Below are 21408 nucleotides of genomic sequence, written 5' to 3'. Positions count from 1 at the left end.
GGAGCACCAGACTGGGCACTAGAGCACAGCTGGGGAAGAGGAGAGGAGGAAGCCCTGGAGCACCAGACTGGGTACTAGAGCACAGCTGGGGAAGAGGAGAGGAGGAAGCCCTGGAGCACCAGACTGGGCACTAGAGCACAGCTGGGGAAGAGGAGAGGAGGAAGCCCTGGAGCACCAAACTGGATACTAGAGCACAGCTGGGGAAGAGGAGAGGAGGAAGCCCTGGAGCACCAGACTGGATACTAGAGCACAGCTGGGGAAGAGGAGAGGAGGAAGCCCTGGAGCACCAGACTGGGCACTAGAGCACCGCTGGGGAAGAGGAGAGGAGGAAGCCCTGGAGCACCAGACTGGGTACTAGAGCACAGCTGGGGAAGAGGAGAGGAGGAGGCCCTGGAGCACCAGACTGGATACTAGAGCACAGCTGGGGAAGAGGAGAGGAGGAGGCCCTGGAGCACCAGACTGGGTACTAGAGCACCGCTGGGGAAGAGGAGAGGAGGAGGCCCTGGAGCACCAGACTGGGTACTAGAGCACCGCTGGGGAAGAGGAAGGATACAAAAAGACACAGCTCTCTATTCAGTTTACTGTGTTAATGTGTGTGTGTGTTTGTGTGCGTGTGTGTGTGAAATATCACGGATGTTTCAGTGTGTCACCTTGTTATCTAGGGATGTTTCAGTGTGTCACCTTGTTATCCAGGGATGTTTCAGTGTGTCACCTTGTTATCCAGGGATGTTTCAGTGTGTAACCTTGTTATCCAGGGATGTTTCAGTGTGTCACCTTGTTATCCAGGGATGTTTCAGTGTGTTCTTTGTTATCCAGGGATGTTTCAGTGTGTCACATTGTTATCCAGGGATGTTTCAGTGTGTCACCTTGTTATCCAGGGATGTTTCAGTGTGTCACCTTGTTATCCAGGGATGTTTCAGTGTGTCACATTGTTATCCAGGGATGTTTCAGTGTGTAACCTTGTTATCCAGGGATGTTTCAGTGTGTCACATTGTTATCCAGGGATGTTTCAGTGTGTCACCTTGTTATCCAGGGATGTTTCAGTGTGTCACCTTGTTATCCAGGGATGTTTCAGTGTGTCACCTGGTTATCCGGCCTGACATGATGGCAACATATTAAAATAACAACAAATTACATATTTCCATTGAAACGTTGTTTGATAAGTCAATCCATACGCGCTCCAGCAGGTATATCTCACTGATCATCCCTAAAGCCAACACCTCATTTGGCCGCCTTTTGTTCCAGTACTCTGCTGCCTGTGACTGGAACGAATTGCAAAAATCGCTGAAGTTGGAGACTTTTATCTCCCTCACCAACTTCAAACATCTGCTATCTGAGCAGCTAACCGATCGCTGCAGCTGTACATAGTCTATTGGTAAATAGCCCACCCATTTTCACCTACCTCATCCCCATACTGTTTTTATTTATTTACTTTTCTGCTCTTTTGCACACCAGTATCTCGACCTGTACCTGTACATGACCATCTGATCATTTATCACTCCAGTGTTAATCTGCAATATTGTAATTATTCGCCTACCTCCTCATGCCTTTTGCACACAATGTATATAGACTCCCCTTTTTTTCTACTGTGTTATTGACTTGTTAATTGTTTACTCCATGTGTAACTCTGTGTTGTCTGTTCACACTGCTATGCTTTATCTTGGCCAGGTCGCAGTTGCAAGTGAGAACTTGTTCTCAACTAGCCTACCTGGTTAAATAAAGGTGAAATAAAAAATAAAAAATCCAGGGATGTTTCAGTGTGTCACCTTGTTATCCAGGGATGTTTCAGTGTGTCACATTGTTCTCCAGGGATGTTTCAGTGTTTCACACTAACAAGCTGTTTCAGAGGTCCACTTTAGAGGAGCTCTCCTTGACTCACATGTTTTGCTACATCATACAGCATACAGACTATACTCCTACAGCTACTCACATTTAAGCACTAAGGCACAACAGGCAGTGCTGTATCATGGATACAGTCACAAGTAAATGGCATTGTTCGGCCTGACACGATAGCAACATATTAAAATAACAACGAATTACATATTTCCATTGAAACGTTAATCCATACAATTTCATTCTTCCACCAGAAGATTATAGTCCGGACAAAAATCTGTTTGTTAGTTCTTGAGGTCATGTTGCTACAGACGCGACCTAGTCCTTCATTCTTTTTGCAAAATAACTGGTCATCCATTCTAAACAAAACAGTTGCTATGCAGGCTGGGTAACGTTCGTGTCACATGCTAGCTAGCTAGCCAACTTCAGCTAACTCATCACATCAAACACTGAACCTGAAATGACAGCACACCAGCTGCATTGCTTCCATTAACCCCCGCTGTACCATACTAAATGCTATTCTGATGGAGGCACAGAGATCATTTTCAGATGGAACCGTTAGCAGGCGTAGACGTGTCACTGATGGCTAATACAGCACGGCTTGGAACACTGCTCGTCCAATCAGCATCCAGGATCCAAACAACAAGTTTTATAAACATTCATAACACTCTCAGACATGTAACACAAATATGTCCTTTCACTCTCAGTGGGCCTCATAGTGTGTGCATAACTTTGTCGTACGTGAGCTTGGATTTGAAGCAACCTTTGTAACACTATACAGTATTCAAAGGACATTCTCGGTAATGCAAGCTGGACATACACTCTGTCATGTACATCAGTGTGATTTCTACACACAAACACTCTCTCTCTCTCTCTCTCTCTCTCTCTCTCTCTCCCTCTCTCTCTCTCTCTCTCAAACACACACACTTACACACCTACACACACATATACACTCTCTGGGCTCCCGAGTGGTGCGGCGTTCTAAGGCACTGCATCTCAGTGCAAGAGGTGTCACTATAGTACCTGGTTTGAATCCAGGCTGTATTACATCTGGCTGTGATTGGGAATCCAATAGGGCAGCGCACAATTGGCCCAGTGTCGTCTGGGTTTGGCCGGAGTAGGCTGTCATTGTAATAAGAATGTGTTCCTCACTGACTTGCCTGGTTAAATAAATAAATACACAGTGTATATGTCACACCCTATGTGATTTCGTACACTCAATGAGTAGAGAGATCCGACCACAACACTTCATGCCTGCTGGCCTTCCTGTCTGCCTCTCTGCCTGCTTGCCTGTCTGTCTGCGTGCCCGGTAGGTTGGCCTGTCCCTGAAGTATCTATTACCCAGCAGCTGTCATCTGATACCCAACCCTGAGCATCCGCTGGCCTGGTTCGGCTGGAAAGAGGACTAACTGAAGGACACTCCACTGCCACCAGCAGGGAGAGAGGGGGTGAGAGAAGGAGGGAGAGAGGGGGTGAGAGAAGGAGGGAGAGAGGGGGTGAGAGAAGGAGGGAGAGAGGGGGTGAGAGAAGCAGGGAGAGAGGGGTGAGAGAAGGAGGGAGAGAGGGGGTGAGAGAAGGAGGGAGAGAGGGGGTGAGAGGAGGGAGAGAGGGGGTGAGAGAAGGAGGGAGAGAGGGGGTGAGAGAAGGAGGGAGAGAGGGGGTGAGAGAAGGAGGGAGAGAGGGGGTGAGAGAAGGAGGGAGAGAGGGGGTGAGAGAAGGAGAGAGAGAGGGGGTGAGAGAAGGAGGGAGAGAGGGGGTGAGAGAAGGAGGTAGAGAGGGGGTGAGAGAAGGAGGGAGAGAGACAGACAGAGGAAGAAAGAGAGAAAAAGAGAGTAGATATTGATCATTGTCTTCAGTGACTGTGATATATTTAACCATTCTTTGGTAAGGCAGATACTGTTAATCAACCACTATCCTCTGCTCTCTTCCCCTCACATCTCCTCTCTTCCCCTCACATCTCCTCTCTTCCCCTCACATCTCCTCTCTTCCCCTCACATCTCCTCTCTTCCCCACACATCTCCTCTCTTCCCCTCACATCTCCTCTCTTCCCCTCACATCTCCTCTCTCCCCCTCACATCTCCTCTCTCCCCCTCACATCTCCTCTCTCCCCCTTTCTTCTCCTCTCTTCCCCTCACACCTCTCTTCCCCTTTCTTCTCCTCTCTTCCCCTCATACCTCTCTTCCCCTTTCTTCTCCTCTCTTCCCCTCACACCTCTCTTCCCCTTTCTTCTCCTCTCTTCCCCTCACATCTCCTCTCTCCCCCTTCTTCTCCTCTCTTCCCCTCACATCTCCTCTCTTCCCCTTTCTTCTCCTCTCTTCCCCTCACCTCTCTTTCTCTCACCTCTCCTCACTTCCTCTCTTCTCCTCTCTTCCCCTCTCCACTCTTCCCCTCTCTTCTCCTCTCTTCCCCTTTCTTCTCCTCTCTTCCCCTCACATCTCTTCCCCTCATCTCTCTTCCCTCACATCTCTCTTCCCCTTTCTTCTCCTCTCTTCCCCTCACACCTCTCTTCCCCTTTCTTCTCCTCTCTTCCCCTCACATCTCCTCTCTTCCCCTTTCTTCTCCTCTCTTCCCCTCACACCTCTCTTCCCCTTTCTCCTCCTCTCTTCCCCTCACATCTCCTCTCTCCCCCTTTCTTCTCCTCTCTTCCCCTCACATCTCCTCTCTTCCCCTTTCTTCTCCTCTCTTCCCCTCACATCTCCTCTCTTCCCCTCACATCTCCTCTCTTCCCCTCACATCTCCTCTCTCCCCTCACATCTCCTCTCTCCCCCCTTTCTTCTCCTCTCTTCCCCTCACACCTCTCTTCCCCTTTCTTCTCCTCTCTTCCCCTCATCTCTCTTCCCCTCACATATCCTCTCTTCCCCTCACACCTCTCTTCCCTTTCTTCTCCTCTCTTCCCCTCATCTCTCTTCCCCTCACATATCCTCTCTTCCCCTCACATCTCCTCTCTCCCCCTTTCTTCTCCTCTCTTCCCCTCACACCTCTCTTCCCCTTTCTTCTCCTCTCTTCCCCTCATCTCTCTTCCCCTCACATATCCTCTCTTCCCCTCACATCTCCTCTCTTCCCCTTTCTTCTCCTCTCTTCCCCTCACATCTCTTCCCCTCACATATCCTCTCTTCCCCTTTCTTCTCCTCTCTTCCCCTTTCTTCTCCTCTCTTCCCCTCACATCTCCTCTCTTCCCCTCACATATCCTCTCTTCCCCTTTCTTCTCCTCTCTTCCCCTTTCTTCTCATCTCTTCCCCTCACATATCCTCTCTTCCCCTCACATCTCTCTTCCCCTTTCTTCTCCTCTCTTCCCCTCACATCTCCTCTCTTCCCTTTCTTCTCCTCTCTTCCCCTCACACCTCTCTTTCCCTTTCTTCTCCTCTCTTCCCCTCACATCTCCTCTCTCCCCCTTTCTTCTCCTCTCTTCCCCTCACATCTCCTCTCTCCCCCTTTCTTCTCCTCTCAGCCCCTCACATCTCCTCTCTCCCCCTTTCTTCTCCTTTCTTCCCCTCACATCTCCTCTCTCCCCCTTTCTTCTCCTCTCTTCCCCTCACATCTCCTCTCTCCCCTCACATCTCCTCTCTCCCCCTTTCTTCTCCTCTCTTCCCCTCACATCTCTTCCCCTCACATCTCTCTTCCCCTTTCTTCTCCTCTCTTCCCCTCACACCTCTCTTCCCCTTTCTTCTCCTCTCTTCCCCTCATCTCTCTTCCCCTCACATATCCTCTCTTCCCCTCACATCTCCTCTCTTCCCCTTTCTTCTCCTCTCTTCCCCTCACATCTCTTCCCCTCACATATCCTCTCTTCCCCTTTCTTCTCCTCTCTTCCCCTTTCTTCTCCTCTCTTCCCCTCACATCTCCTCTCTTCCCCTCACATATCCTCTCTTCCCCTTTCTTCTCCTCTCTTCCCCTTTCTTCTCATCTCTTCCCCTCACATATCCTCTCTTCCCCTCACATCTCTCTTCCCCTTTCTTCTCCTCTCTTCCCCTCACATCTCCTCTCTTCCCCTTTCTTCTCCTCTCTTCCCCTCACACCTCTCTTTCCCTTTCTTCTCCTCTCTTCCCCTCACATCTCCTCTCTCCCCCTTTCTTCTCCTCTCTTCCCCTCACATCTCCTCTCTCCCCCTTTCTTCTCCTCTCAGCCCCTCACATCTCCTCTCTCCCCCTTTCTTCTCCTTTCTTCCCCTCACATCTCCTCTCTCCCCCTTTCTTCTCCTCTCTTCCCCTCACATCTCCTCTCTCCCCTCACATCTCCTCTCTCCCCCTTTCTTCTCCTCTCTTCCCCTCACATCTCTTCCCCTCACATCTCTCTTCCCCTTTCTTCTCCTCTCTTCCCCTCACCTCTCTTTCTCTCACCTCTCCTCACTTCCTCTCTTCTCCTCTCTTCCCCTCTCCACTCTTCCCCTCTCTTCTCCTCTCTTCCCCTCTCTTCTCCTCTCCCCTCCACTCTCTTCTCCTCTCTTCCCATCTCCTCTGTTCCCCTCACCTCTACTCCCTTCCTTTCTACTCTCCCCTCCTCCCCTCTCTTCTCCTTTCTTCCCATATCCTCTCTTCCCCTCTCCTCTCAGCTCTTCACCTCTCTTCTTTTCCCCTCACCTCTTATCTCCTCTCTTCCCCTCTCCTCCATTCTCCTCCCCTCACTTCCCATCTCCTCTCCTCTCTTCTGTTCTCCTCTCTTTTCTTCTCCTCTCCTCCCCTCTCCTCTACATTCCTCTTCTCCCCTTCCTTATCCTCTCCACTGCTCTCCTCTCATCCTCTCTTCTCGTTTCCTCTCCTCTCCTCCTGAGGGCTGGTGTGGTCCAACATACATGGTTTCTGAACCAGCTGAGTTCATAGTCTCTGTGTGAGGAGGGAGACAGCAGGGCCACTGGCCACATCAAAGAGAGAGAGAGAAGGGGGGAAATAAGAAGAGAGGGGGGGTGGCTGTTAAAGTGGAGTCAGGAACCGTTCATTAGTATCCTGTGGCGTACTTAATGATGTTTGCCCTTCTTTTCAAAATGCTGGTCAGGCAGGCATAAATGTGAACACATCTACAAACTCACCACTAGTTTACATATGATAGCTTCTAAGTCCCGATAAAGGAATTAAAACTCATGACAAAACAAATGTGTGCTTCAAACATGAAAAAGCTAAATAGCCATAGGTAATATTAAGGCAATGACATCTATCAAAAATACATCCTCAGCTGGGTTCTCTTTCATTTCTAATGGTTCTAATGCGTCTAAATCTGCCTCTGTTGACCTTTCTTTTCCACCTCCACCATGACATCACGTGCAAAGAGCGAGCTGACAGTTCAATATTGACAACACACTGCTTGTCCTGAAGCTAGATTAAACTGCCTAAAGCATGTAGCCTACAGTACAGTACAGCACGGTGTGTGAACGCCAATCAGTGAACTCCGGAATCTTGTTGAACTGTGGTCCGAGTTAGAGGCTGAATCATCGAGAGACTGTCATATGCCGTCTACAGCTGTGGTTGATGGAGTCTATGAGGTAATGTCTCTTCTCTACATCTTCCTATCAGATCAGCTGATTTTAAAATAGAAAGTGCTGACTGGATGATTCCAATATAGTGTCATATGATTGATGACCTACAGTATGGTCCCTCAGAGACATGCAGATGTACAGACGGTCTATAGGACAGATCAGACGTCTTTTTAGTTATGCCTTCACGGCATAGTTAATAACATGTGAGTAGCTTATGTTTATATCGCTGACATGTCCTTCTTTTCTCTGACACAACGTGTCTCTAAAATGATAGAGATATTTGTCCTGTTAGTCAGCACCTAACAAACGTTTTAGGTCAATATTCTTTCTTTGATTATGATAAGGAACATCAGATTAGAATGTCCAGACATAGGCTATCAATCTCTATGTTCCCTATTCTCCGGGTCCTTCGACCTAAAAAATAAATGGTTGACTGACGTTCCATGTGTGGATTTCTCACGCCATGGCTCGGTTAGAAAAAAACTGTTTAGCTCGACGGCCAAGGAGTTTTCTGTAAATGTTCCATCTCCAACGTGTTGCTTTCTCACGTATTACTTCACGCAGACTTTTGCGTGTATACAGATGGGCTCATAGACTGCATCATTACTGAATAGGGTTATTCATATCAAAATGAGAGGGGTTGTCGTTCTGTCAGCGTTGCTGTTCTCTCTGTCATGGGGCATGGGGTCACGTCGAGTGGAGAAACAAAACCGCAAAAAACAACTGACCAGACCACCAATGTTGACATCTGGAATGAGCTGGAAGCACTGAGAAACGTGGTGCACACCCTGACTAGTAAGGTGGACAACTTGGAGAGAGAGAATGCAGGTGCTGTAATAATACAGATTTGTGCATAATTCAAATGTTTGTCCATTTACAGATCATCAGATTTAAGAATGCTTTTTTTCCCCCCGTAATGCCAGAACAAGCAGTGGAGCTGTCAGCCCTTCAGACCAGACTCTGAGTCAGTGAGAGCCAGGCAGAGGATTTGAAGGAAGAGATCGTATCAGGTTAAGTCGGGATCAAATGTAAACAAATGGGGTAGGTCAGTTACAGTGAAGCAAAATGTAGAATTCAATCAGGGGTAAAAGTTGCTCCTACATAGTAATTGGAAGGTTGGGAGTCATACCAAAGACCCCCCAAAAAATGGGACCCAATGCCTTCTTCGCATTCAGCATTAAGTAAGGCCCTGCAATAGACTAGCATCCTGTCCAGAGGGTTGTACTTGTACATCAAGCTGCCTCACAACACAGGAACAGGAGATTGGCTCCTGCTCCTGTGAACCGTTCTGGCTTGCAGAAGCCTTGGATTGTAAGGCTACCACTAACATAAAATCCATAAACCCCCCAAAAATTGGAACAGCGTTTAAAGCTATTGTTGTTTATGATTTCAACTCAAGCTGCAGAACAGGCAGTTATCCAGGCCAGAGTGACAACCAGTGAGAACTGGAGAGAACACACATACTGTAAAACAAATATACGCAGTATCCAGTATGGAAATCTGTGGAGTTCACACAAACTAACCCAATGTGTTTCCTCTACCATAACCTACAGACACACCAAAGTTGGCCTTCTCTGCTGGTTTGACTGGTTTAGTTGATGAACATTTAGGGCCCTTTGGTGTTAACCAGGCTTCCCAACTGATCTTCACAAATGTAATCACCAACATTGGAGCAGCATACAATTACAAGACTGGTAAGTACATTGTGTTCACCACCATTGGGAACAAGAATAAGGATGCATTTAGTCTGAATGGTGCCAGTGACCTTAAAGGTTCTGGTGAGCATGTGTCCAATGCATTTATTCTAGAGCTGGAGGAAATAGATGTGATCTCCACAGTCCTTTCCCAACACATGGGATTCTCTGATACCATGTTTTTCTACAACACCTTCAGTGGCTTCCTACTCTTCCCTTTGTGAGGGGGACACCATCAATGTGCTTAGGGCCCCTGAGGTTCCAAAATGACAATTAGACAAATAATCATGGTTTCAATAATTGGACATTGCAATAAACAAACAAAAATACTGTCAAACTACTATGTATTTAGTAATAGAATGAAATCAACGTATGGTTGAAATGATGCATGTGCTACAAAACATGACCCTTACTGGAATGTTGTAGTTGGTATCGTAATAAAATGACACATACTGGATTGTTTTTGTATCATTTTTCCCATATAGGTCAATATTTCACCTTTCTTATATAGGTAGTCCTGTGACAGCTGTCTCATCTAACCAACGCTCCCCTTCACTCTCGGAGCTACCCAGTATGTCTACATAACACACACAGTATGTCTACATAACACACACAGTATGTCTACATAAAACACACAGTATGTCTACATAAAACACACAGTATGTCTACATAACACACACAGTATGTCTACATAAAACACACAGTATATCTACATAAAACACACAGTATGTCTACATAAAACACACAGTATATCTACATAACACACACAGTATATCTACATAAAACACACAGTATGTCTACATAACACACACAGTATCTCTACATAACACACACAGTATGTCTACATAAAACACACAGTATATCTACATAAAACACACAGTATGTCTACATAACACACACAGTTTGTCTACATAACACACACAGTATGTCTACATAAAACACACAGTATGTCTACATAAGACACACAGTTTGTCTACATGAAACACACAGTATGTCTACATAAAACACACAGTATGTCTACATAAAACACACAGTATGTCTACATAAAACACACAGTATGTCTACATAAAACACACATTATATCTACATGACAGATGTGCTAAACATATGTTTTGCAATGAAGTGAAAAAAAGTACTGCAGATTGCATCTGTGTGTGTTTTCCCAATGCTATGATGTGAGAGCAGAGGAAATGCAAGCACGGCTATAGCAGACAGAGACTAGGCTAGGGTTGAATAGTGGGAACTGGCTTACCGAGATTTACCTCCCAAACCCACTCCCTTTTCCCAGGATCAATAACTGCGAGAAACCAGTAAATTACACTACATGGTCAAAAGTATTCATCAGACATCTCATTCCAAAATCATGAGCATTAATATGGAGTTGGTCCCCCCTATTCTGCTATAACAGCCTCCACTCTTCTGGGAAGGCTTTCCACTATATGTTGGAACGTTGCTGCGGGGACTTGCTTCCATTCAGCCACAAGAGCATTAGTGAGGTCGGGCACTGATGTTGGGTGATTAGGCCTGGCTCGCAGTCGGCGTTCCAATTCATTCCAAAGGTGTTTGATGGGGTTGAGGTCAGGGCTCTGTGCAGGCAAGTCAAGTTCTTCCGCATCGATCTCGCCAAACCACTTCTGTACGGACCTCGCTTTGTGCACGGAGGCATTGTCATACTGAAACAGGAAAGCTCCTTCCCCTGTTGCCACAAAGTTGGAAGCACAGAATCGTCTAGAATGTCATTGTATGCTGTCGTGTTAAGATTTCCCTTCACTGGAACTAAGGGGCCTAGCCCGAACCATGAAAAACAGCCCGAGACCATTCCTCCTCCACCAAACTTTACCATTGGCACTATGCATTGGGGCAGGTGGCGTTCTCCTGGCATTTCTACTGCTCCAGAGTCCAATGGCGGCGAGCGTTACACCACTCCAGCCAACGCTTGGCATTGCGCATGGTGATCTTAGGCTTGTGTGTGGCTGCCGGCCATGGAAAGCCCTTTCATGACGCTCCCAACGAACTCTAGCAGGGCAGAAATTTGACAAACTGACTTGAAAAAGGAAAGGTGGCATCCTATGACAAAGCCACGTTGAAAGTCACTGAAGTCTTCAGTAAGGTCATTCTACTGCCAATGTTTGTCTATGGAGATTGCATGGCTGCGTGCTCGATTTTATACACCGGGCAGCAATGGGTGTGGCTGAAATAGCCACACCCGTGGTAGAATCCAGTCATTTGAGAGGTGTCCACATACTTTTGCATATATAGTGTATAATAAATGATTAATAGGAACTGCATGACATTAAATGGATCTGTTACATTATATGCAACGTCTAAACTTTTTTTCTTGTGAAAGGTAGGACTATATTGTAACAGTATTGCCATGTGTATTTCTGCCCCATGTGAAGACAACAGGTAAAAGCCCGGTTTCTAACGGTAGAAGGTGAATGACAGGCAGATTCTCCCATTTCCTGTTCTCTCCACTCCTTTACCACCTGAAGAGCTTGGGAGAGTCCCAAATGGCACCCTATTCCCTGCATAGCACACTACTATTGAACTGGGCCCTAAGGGCCCTGGTCAAAAGTAGTGCACTATATAGGGAATACAGTGCCATTTGGGACGCAAGCCTAGACTAACGTGGCAGGGATTATAGCCAGGGCAACCATCTTACTTTATGGCTATCCAATTCCATCTGCACAGAGTGGAACCCACTCAACTGACTAGAGAAGATCTATTGCATTGCTAAGAATCTGATTTAAATGTACAGTGTGTGTCAAGAATACAGCCTAACACCAAATCAAATGAAGGGCCATCTATTCTATACTGCACTTAAGGTTGAGGCCGCAACATCCAAAATGCTTCTATTGGAACTAAATAAGCAAACGCCCCAACAAAACCAGTTCATCACAGATCAATGACATATCAACATACAGTAACTCCTTTACAACAAGAAGGTGTGGGGAGGGAGAGAGAGAGAGGGATCTGGCAAATACTTGAATCAATTATAGAACCCATTTCCCTTTATTGTTGTGAGGTCGGGGGTCTGCTCACCAACCAATTATTCACAAAATGGGACTAACACCAAATTGAAACTCTGCATGCAGAATTCTGCAAAAAATGTCTTCCGTGTACAAAGTAAAACACCAAATAACGCATTCAGACCAGAATTAGGCCGATACCCACTAATGATCAAAATCCAGAAAAGAGCTATAAATTCGACAACCACCTAAAAGGAAGCGATTCCCAAACCTTCCCATAACAAAGCCATCATCTACAGAGAGATGAACCTGGAGAAGAGTCCCCTAAGCAAGCTGGTCCTGGGGCTCTGTTCACAAACACAAACAGACCTCACAGAGCCCAAAGACAGCAACACAATTAGACCCAACCAAATGAGAAAACAAAAAGATAATTACTTGACACATTGGAAAGAATTAACAAAAAAACAGAGCAAACTATAATGCTATTTGGCCTTAAACAGAGAGTACACAGTGGTAGAATACATGACCACTGTGACTGACACAAACTTAAGGAAAGCTTTGACTATGTACAGACTCAGTGAGCATAACCTTGCTATTGAAAAAGGCCGCCGTAGGCAGACCTGGCTCTAAAGAGAGGACAGGCTACGTGCACACTGCCCACAAAATGAGGTGGAAACTGAGCTGCACTTCCTAACCTCCTGCCAAATATATGACCATATTAGAGACACATATTTCCCTCAGATTACACAGACCCACAAAGAATTTTAAAACAAATCCAATTTTGATAAACTCCCATATCTATTGAGTGAAATACCACAGTGTGCATCACAGCAGCAAGATTTGTGACCTGTTGCCGCAAGAAAAGGGCAACCAGTGAAGAACAAACACCATTGTAAATACAACCCATATTTATGTTGATTTATTTTCCCTTTTGTACTTTAACTACTTGGACATCATTGCAACACTGTATATAGACATAATATTAGACATAATATGACATTTGAAATGTCTTTATTCTTTTGGAACCTTTGTGAGTGTAATGTTTACTGTTAATTTTTTAAATTTATGATCTATTTCACTTGCTTTGGCAATGTAAACATATGTTTCCCATGCCAATAAAGCCTGTTGAATTGAGAGAGAGAGGATGTATGGGGTGTGATATCAATAAACTAATCAGTCAACCCTCCATGTACTTATTTACCTTTAACTAGGCAAGTCAGTCTTCTTTTCAATGATGGCCTAGGAACAGTGGATTAACTGCCTTTCTCAGGGGCAGAACGACAGATTTGTACCTAGGGGAATCGATCTTGCAACCTTTCGATTACTAGTCCAGAGCTCTAACCACTTGGCTACCTGCCGCCCCACAATATTGAAGATATTGATAGAGCAATAGGAATGCTACGGGACACATAATGGGATTTTCCAGTTATATGTTCTATGGTAGAGAAGAATTAAGAAGAGATACATTTGCACATTCTGTACATATTCTACAAGGAGCTGTTGATTTGTGTATGGAATATTCTGGGGATTTGTGTCTTGGCGTGTGAAGGAAGGAAGAGTGTCTTCTTGACTGGCAGCGGTCTGACTGTGTTTTAATTATAAATGACTTAACTCAACCAAGCAAGCAGGATACCAGGAGAAATCATTTAAACACTTTAACAACCATCACAACAGATGATGATATGTACTGTACATCAAACGCTGTGTTGTCTGATATTTTACTAATCAATATAAAAAAGAAACAACAGTGAATTAGCCTTGCTGTTTTCGAATGGTTATGTAACAATAAAAAAATGTAACTTTATTTTCCGAATCCTATATCGAAAATAGCCTAGATGTTTTCTAATGGTTATGTAATTTTGGTGGTTTACTAAAGTCCATTTAGTTGATCCACATACTTAGCTAGTTAGTGAGTTAGTTAGCTGGTTCATTAGTCCGTTAGCTTGTTGATTTGTAAGTTTATTAGTTTGTTAGTTTTTTTTAGTTCAGAGTTCCACGTAGCATCCACATAGTTAAATTCCTGGATGCCGTAGGAGTTCTGATGAGCTGTGAGGAGTTCTGGGGAGTTCTGAGCCCAGGTGGAGCTAGAGGTCAAAGGTTAGTAGAGTTTCTACCCTGGAACCATCTGGGCATTCAGGCTAAGGGTTCCTATTGATCATAAAGGCACTCCAAACTGAGCTGCCTGGAGCCTGACAGATGTTATAGGTCATTAAGGCAAAATCCCAAACTATATCTGTCTGTCTGTCTATAGGTCTGTCAAATCAAATCAAATCAAATTGCATTTGTCACGTGCTTCGTAACCAACAGGTGTAGACCTATACTGAAATGCTTACTACTTAAGGCTACTTTTCCAACAATACAGAGTTAAAGATAAGATAACACATTTAATAACAACATATAAATAGTGACACGTACAGTGTCTGTCTGTCTCTTTATCTCTCTCTTCTCTCGGTCTCTATCTCTCTCTTACACACATACATAAACTAAAGGCATGAAAAGTTGAGAGAGAGAAAGAGAGAGAGAGAGAGAGAGAGAGAGAGAGAGAGAGAGAGAGAGAGAGAGAGAGAGGATGTATAGAATGGGATATCAATAGACTATTAAATAAATCAGTCAACCCTCCATGTCCTTATTGATAGAGCAATAGGAATGCCACCGGACACATGATGGCGGAATGAATCAATCCTTAGTCAGCAGCTACTGTCATTTTTCCAGTTATATTTTCTATGGCAAAGAAGGATTAAGAATAGCTATATTTGCATATACTGTACACATTCAACAAGGAGCTGTTGATTTGTTTATGGAATATTCTGGGGATTTGTGTCTTGGCGTGTGAAGGAAGGAAGAGTGTCTTCTTGACTGGCAAATCAAATCATCAAATCAAATTTTATTTGTCACATACACATGGTTAGCAGATGTTAATGCGAGTGTAGCGAAATGCTTGTGCTTCTAGTTCCGACAATGCAGTGATAACCAACAAGTAATCTAACTAACAATTCTAAAACTACTGTCTTATACACAGTGTTAGGGGATAAAGAATATGTACATAAGGATATATGAGTGAGTGATGGTACAGAGCAGCATACAGTAGATGGTATCGAGTACAGTATATACATATGAGATGAGTATGTAGACAAAGTAAACAAAGTGGCATAGTTAAAGTGGCTAGTGATACATGTATTACATAAGGATGCAGTCGATGATGTAGAGTACAGTATATACGTATGCATATGAGATGAATAATGTAGGGTAAGTAACATTATATAAGGTAGCATTGTTTAAAGTGGCTAGTGATATATTTACATCATTTCCCATCAATTCCCATTATTAAAGTGGCTGGAGTTGGGTCAGTGTCAATGACAGTGTGTTGGCAGCAGCCACTCAATGGTGGCTGTTTAACAGTCTGATAGCCTTGAGATAGAAGCTGTTTTTCAGTCTCTCAGCGGTCTGACTGTGTTTTAATTATAAATGACTTAACTCAACCAAGCAAGCAGGATACCAGGCGAAATCATTTAAACAATTTAACAACCATCACATCATATTCTGCTCTGTAAAGTAAAAGTAACAATCTGTGTGGATTCTGCACAGTTTCTGGGATATTTTACTAATCCTATATCGAAAATAATCTGTGTATTAGCCTAGCGGTTTTCTAATTATTGTCATTTTTTTGTTTTACTAAAGTCCATTTAGTTGCTCCACATACATAGCTAGTTAATGAATTAGTTAGTTGGTTCGTTAGTTCGTTCGTTAGTCTGTTAGCTTCTCAGTTTGTAAATGTATTAGTTCGTTAGTTCAGAGTTCCACGAAGCATCCACATAGTTAATTTCCTGGATGCCGTAGGAGTTCTGATGAGCTGTGAGGAGTTCTGGCGAGTTCTGAGCCCAGGTGGAGCTAGAGGTCAAAGGTTAGTAGAATTTCTACCCAGGAACCATCTGGACATTCAGGCTAAGCGTTTGTCACGTTCTGACCATTATTTCCTGTGTTTTGTATTTAGTTAGTATGGTCAGGGCGTGAGTTGGGTGGGCAGTCTATGTTTGTTTTTCTAGGTTTTGGGTATTTCTATGTTTTCGGCCTAGTATGGTTCTCAATCAGAGGCAGGTGTCATTAGTTGTCTCTGATTGAGAATCATACTTAGGTAGCCTGGGTTTCACTGTGTGTTTGGGGGTGATTGTTCCTGTCTCTGTGTTTGCACCAGATAGGACTGTTTTAGGTTTGCTCACGTTTGTTGGTTTTGTTAGTTATCGCATGTGTAGTTTATTTATAAATTAAAGAACATGAATAACCACCATGCTGCTTTTTGGTCCGCTTCTCTTTCACCAGAAAACCCTTACAGAATCACCCACCACAACAGGACCAAGCGGCGTGGTAAACAGCAGCTGCAGCAAAAGCAGCAGCAGGAGAAGGAACAGCAACAGCGAGGTCAGGATTTCGGGACATGGGAGCAGAATCTGGACTACACAACTTGGGAGGAAATAGACAGGTGGGCGGTCGACCCAGGGAGAGTGCCGGAGCCCGCCTGGGATTCGATGGAACAGTGCGCGGAAGGTTACAGGAGAATGAGGTTGGCGAAGCAAGCACGGCGGCGCGGACGGAAGCCCGAGAGTCAGCCCCAAATATTTCTTGGGGGGGGGGGTGTGGCAGAGTCAGGAGTCAGACCTGAGCCAACTCCCCCCGCTTATCGTGAGGAGCCAAGGAGGAGCTCAGAACCAGAGCTGGTGTTGGAGGTGAGCGAAGCAGAGACTGTGAAGGAGTTAATGGGGAGATTGGAGGAGAGAGATATGAGGGAGTTGCTGTGTTGGTGCATGAGACACGGAATTCGCCCGACGGAGCGTGTCGAGGATTTGATGACACCTGGGTCAGCTCTCCATACTCTTCCTGAGGTGCGTGCTAGTCGGCTGGTGAAGATGGTGCCAGCCTCACGCACCAGGCCTCCTGTGCACCTCCCTAGCCTTGCATGTCCTGTGCCAGCTCAGCGCTACAGTGCGCCTAGCAGTGCTAACCGTGGCGGGCGTGGTACTGGTCAGGCACCGTGCTATGCGGTGGAACGCACGGTGTCCCCAGTACGCGTGCTTAGCCCAGTACGCTACATCTCAGCTCCTCACATCTGCCGGGCTAGACTGAAGATCCAGCCAGGGCGGTTGGTGCCAGCCCTGCTCTCAAGATTTCCAGTACGCCTTCACGGTCCGGTCTATCCGTCACCACCTCCACACACCAGCCCTCCGGTGGCAGCTCCCCGCACCAGGCTTCCTGTGCGTGTCCTCGGCCTAGTACCACCAGTGCCAGCACCACGCATCAGGCCTACAGAGCCTTCCTCCTCTCCAGCGCTGCCGGAGTCTCCCGCCTGTCCGGCGCTGCTGCCGGAGTCTCCCGCCTGTCCGGCGCTGCTGCCGGAGTCTCCCGCCTGTCCGGCGCTGCTGCCGGAGTCTCCCGCCTGTCCGGCGCTGCTGCCGGAGTCTCCCGCCTGTCCGGCGCTGCTGCCGGAGCCCCTCAGCCCAGAGGCGCCAGAGCCCCTCAGCCCAGAGGCGCCAGAGCCCCTCAGCCCAGAGGCGCCAGAGCTTCCGCCCCTCTGTCCCGAGCTGCCCCTCTGTCCAGCGGGGTCATTGAGAGGGGTTGCCATGGTGAGAAAGCCACGGAGGCGGACAATAAGGCGGACTAAGACAATGGGGAAGTGGGGTCCGCGTCCCGCGCCAGAGCCGCCACCGCGGACAGACGCCCACCCAGACCCTCCCCTATAGGTCAAGGTTTTGCGGCCGGAGTCCGCACCTTTGGGGGGGGGGGGGGTACTGTCACGTTCTGACCATAATTTCCTGTGTTGTATTTAGTTAGTATGGTCAGGGCGTGAGTTGGGTGGGCAGTCTGTTTGTTTTTCTAGGTTAAAGTATTTCTATGTTTTCGGCCTAGTATGGTTCTCAATCAGAGGCAGGTGTCATTAGTTGTCTCTGATTGAGAATCATACTTAGGTAGCCTGGGTTTCACTGTGTTTGTTGGTGATTGTTCCTGTCTCTGTGTTTGCACCAGATAGGACTGTTTTAGGTTTTCTCACGTTTGTTGTTTTTGTTAGTTATCTCATGTGTAGTTTATTTATAAATTAAAGAACATGAATAACCACCATGCTGCTTTTTGGTCTGCTTTTCTTTCACCAGAAAACCCTTACAGCGTTCCTATTGATCATAGAGGCACTCCAAACTGAGCTACCTGGAACCTAACAGATGTTATAGGTCATTAACTCTTGATGCACCCATCCCGTAAGCGTGATCATTTTCGTCAACATCCGCTGAATTGCAGATAACCAAATTCAAAATTAAATTACTAAAAATATTTATAGCAAAACACAGCTTAGGTTGTTGTTAATCCACCTGGCATGTCAGATTTCAATAATGCTTTTCGGCGAAAGCATACCAAGCGTTTATGTAAGGACATCTCTCTCAGTAGACAAAATATTACAAATAGCTAGCAGCCAAGTAGATTGGTCACGAAAGTCAGTAAAGCAATAAAATGAATCACTTACCTTTGATCTTCAGATGTTTGCACTCACGAGACTCCCAGTTACACAATAAATGTTCCTTTTGCTCCATAAAGATTATTTTTATATCCAAAATACCTCCATTTGGTTGGTGCGTTATGTTCAGAAATCCACATGCTCGAGCGGTCACGACATCGCAGATGAAAATTCCAAATAGTATCCGTATTGTTCGTAGAAACATGTCAAACATTTTTTATAATCAATCCTCAGGTTTTTACAATATATAATCGATACTATTTCAACCGGGACTGTAGCTTCAATAAGAGAGAAATGTCCACTCTGTTGGCGCATGCAAAACGCTACTGGCACCCAGCCATACAATGACGCGATGTGTTCTTTCTCGCTCATTTTTCAAAATAAAAAGCCTGAAACTATGTCTAAAGACTGTTCACACCATGGGGAAGCCATAGGAAAAGTAATCTGGTTGATATCCCTTTAAATGGAGTGAAGGCAGGCTATGGAACAGAGCTTTCAGGAAAAACAACACTTCCGGGTTGGATTTGCTTACCGCCCAAATAGGTCCATAGACAATGCAATCTCAACCACACTGCACACTGCCCTAACCCATCTGGACAAGAGGAACACCTATGTGAGAATGCTGTTCATCGACTACAGCTCAGCATTTAACACCATAGTACCATCCAAACTCTCGACCCCGCCCTGTGCAACTGGGTACTGGACTTCCTGATGGGCCGCCCCCAGGTGGTGAGGGTAGGTAATATCTCCACCCCGCTGATCCTCAACACTGGGGCCCCACAAGGGTGCGTTCTGAGCCCTCTCCTGTACTCCCTGTTCACCCACGACTGCGTGGCCACGCACGCCTCCAACTCAATCATCAAGTTTGCGGACGACACAACAGTGGTAGGCTTGATTACCAACAACGACGAGACGGCCTACAGGGAGGAGGTGAGGGCCTTCGGAGTGTGGTGTCAGGAAAATAACCTCACACTCAACGTCAACAAAACTAAGGAGATGATTGTGGACTTCAGGAAACAGCAGAGGGAACACCCCCCTATCCACATCGATGGAACAGTAGTGGAGAGGGTAGTAAGTTTTAAGTTCCTCTGCGTACACATCACAGACAAACTGAATTGGTCCACCCACACAGACAGCATCGTGAAGAAGGTGCAGCAGCGCCTCTTCAACCTCAGGAGGCTGAAGAAATTCGGCTTGTCACCAAAAGCACTCACAAACTTCTACAGATGCACAATCGAGAGCATCCTGTCAGGCTGTATCACCGCCTGGTACGGCAACTGCTCCGCCCACAACCGTCAGGCTCTCCAGAGGGTAGTAAGGTCTGCACAACGCATCACCGGGGGCAAACTACCTGCCCTCCAGGACACCTACACCACCCGATGTCACAGGAAGGCCATAAAGATCATCCAGGACAACAACCACCCGAGCCACTGCCTGTTCACTCCGCTATCGTCCAGAAGGCGAGGTTAGTACAGGTGCATCAAAGCTGGGACCGAGAGACTGAAAAACAGCTTCTATCTCAAGGCCATGAGACTGTTAAACAGCCACCACTAACATTGAGTGGCTGCTGCCAACACACTGACTCAACTCCAGCCACTTTAATAATGGGAATTGATGGGGATTGATGTAAAATATATCACTGGCCACTTTAAACAATGCTACCTAATATAATGTTTACATACCCTACATTATTTATCTCATATGTATATGTATATACTGTACTCTATATCATCTACTGCATCTTTATGTAATACATGTATCACTAGCCACTTTAAACTATGCCACTTTGTTTACATACTCATCTCATATGTATATACTGTACTCGATACCATCTACTGCATCTTGCCTATGCCGCTCTGTACCATCACTCATTCATATATCTTTATGTACATATTCTTTATCCCTTTACACTTATGTGTATAAGGTAGTAGTTTTGGAATTGTTAGCTAGATTACTCGTTGGTTATTACTGCATTGTCGGAACTAGAAGCACAAGCATTTTGTTACACTCGCATTAACATCTGCTAACCATGTGTATGTGACAAATAAAATGTGATTTGATTGATTTGATTTGATTTTCCTCTGGTTTTCGCCTGCAATATCAGTTCTGTTATACTCACAGACAATAATTTGACAGTTTTGAAAACTTTAGGGTGTTTTCTATCCTAATCTGACAATTCTATGCATATTATAGATTCTGGGCCTGAGAAATAGGCAGTTTCATTTGGGTTATGTTTTTCATCCAAACATCAAAATACTGCCCCTTACACTCAAGAGGTTTTAAGGCCAAATCAAGAACTCTGTCTGTCAGTCTACCTCTCTCCCTCTCTTTCTCTCGGTCACACACACACACACACACACACACACACACACACACACACACACACACACACACACACACACACACACACACACACACACACACACACACACACACACACACACACACACACATAGGCCCATGGTTCCATGCTCAGTCAAGGCTCACTGATTCGGGAGATGTCTGCCGGGATGAAACAAACGCCACAAATCCTGTCCCTCTGTCTGTCTGTCTGTCTATCTAGCCCGCCCCTCCCACTTCAGAGGCCAGCCGCCTCCCTCCCTCTCCTCCCCTCTCCACCTCCCTCTGCTTTTAATTAAAGCACACTGGGGACTTCATGAAACTAGCGGCATGGCTGTTAAGAGCCACCGCCTCCCTCACACACTGACAACACAGCGCTGACACGAAGGCTGCGTCTACACAGGCAGCCCAATTCAGATTTTTTCCCCCAGTAATTGGTCTTTTGACCAATATATCACAACGATGAACCAAGACAAAACAAGGCTTTTAACCCCATTACAACTGAACTGTTTTCTTTTTAATGAGTGGAAACTGAAGCATTGTCCTATGTGTCAGTAACTACGGAGGACGATAAATGCTTGCACCATACAGCGTGAGGTAACTGTGTGTCCA

The 21408-nt window shown here is 45.8% G+C and overlaps 1 protein-coding gene across 1 annotated transcript in view; it reads right to left on the bottom strand.

Annotated features, from left to right (window-relative positions):
• LOC115105043 (guanine nucleotide exchange factor VAV3) overlaps positions 1–21408 on the bottom strand; it is a 157053-nt gene that overhangs the window by 114498 nt on the left and 21147 nt on the right. The window lies entirely within an intron of this gene.

This window comes from Oncorhynchus nerka, linkage group LG22 (genome assembly GCF_034236695.1).
Source record: "Oncorhynchus nerka isolate Pitt River linkage group LG22, Oner_Uvic_2.0, whole genome shotgun sequence".
Classification (NCBI taxonomy): Eukaryota; Metazoa; Chordata; class Actinopteri; order Salmoniformes; family Salmonidae; genus Oncorhynchus; species Oncorhynchus nerka.
The sequence above is the reverse complement of the archived record's forward strand: the minus strand, read 5'-3'. Positions and strand labels throughout refer to the sequence as shown.